We start from the raw sequence: 378 nt of genomic DNA on the forward strand, positions 1-378 counted from the left end.
CCAAAGATAATTTATTTCCGGAAATCCTCTTGGTGAATAAAAAAGAAAAACAGAGCCGTAAATGGTGTTTCAAGGATCACTTGTGACTATAAAAAAAGGTGGCGGTTGGTAGGCGCAAGCAATCTACAGGTTTTGGAAAGGATAAACTGTACTACGCATACTTCAGCTTTTTTTTTTTTTTTACATTCAAATCAGTCATTAGAACTGACCTGATATCAGGTAGCAAGGTAGAAGATGCCGCGCAGGCCTCAACCCAAGGCCTGATGTAGGGAATTTTCTTGAATGTAAATATGCATAATTTCAATAAAATTTTCAGAACTTCCAAATTTAAGATAATTTAATTAAGACAGGGGACAATGAAAGATACTCCTTTCTGTT

The 378-nt window shown here is 35.7% G+C and overlaps 1 protein-coding gene across 1 annotated transcript in view; it reads left to right on the forward strand.

The window, feature by feature from the left end:
- LOC106681679 (arylsulfatase B) overlaps positions 1-378 on the forward strand; it is a 29,297-nt gene that overhangs the window by 4,168 nt on the left and 24,751 nt on the right. The gene's annotated exons all lie outside the window — the stretch shown is intronic.

The sequence above is a fragment of the Halyomorpha halys genome, unplaced genomic scaffold, assembly GCF_000696795.3.
Source record: "Halyomorpha halys isolate HHAL.00 unplaced genomic scaffold, Hhal_1.1 Scaffold359.1, whole genome shotgun sequence".
NCBI classification, from domain to species: domain Eukaryota; kingdom Metazoa; phylum Arthropoda; class Insecta; order Hemiptera; family Pentatomidae; genus Halyomorpha; species Halyomorpha halys.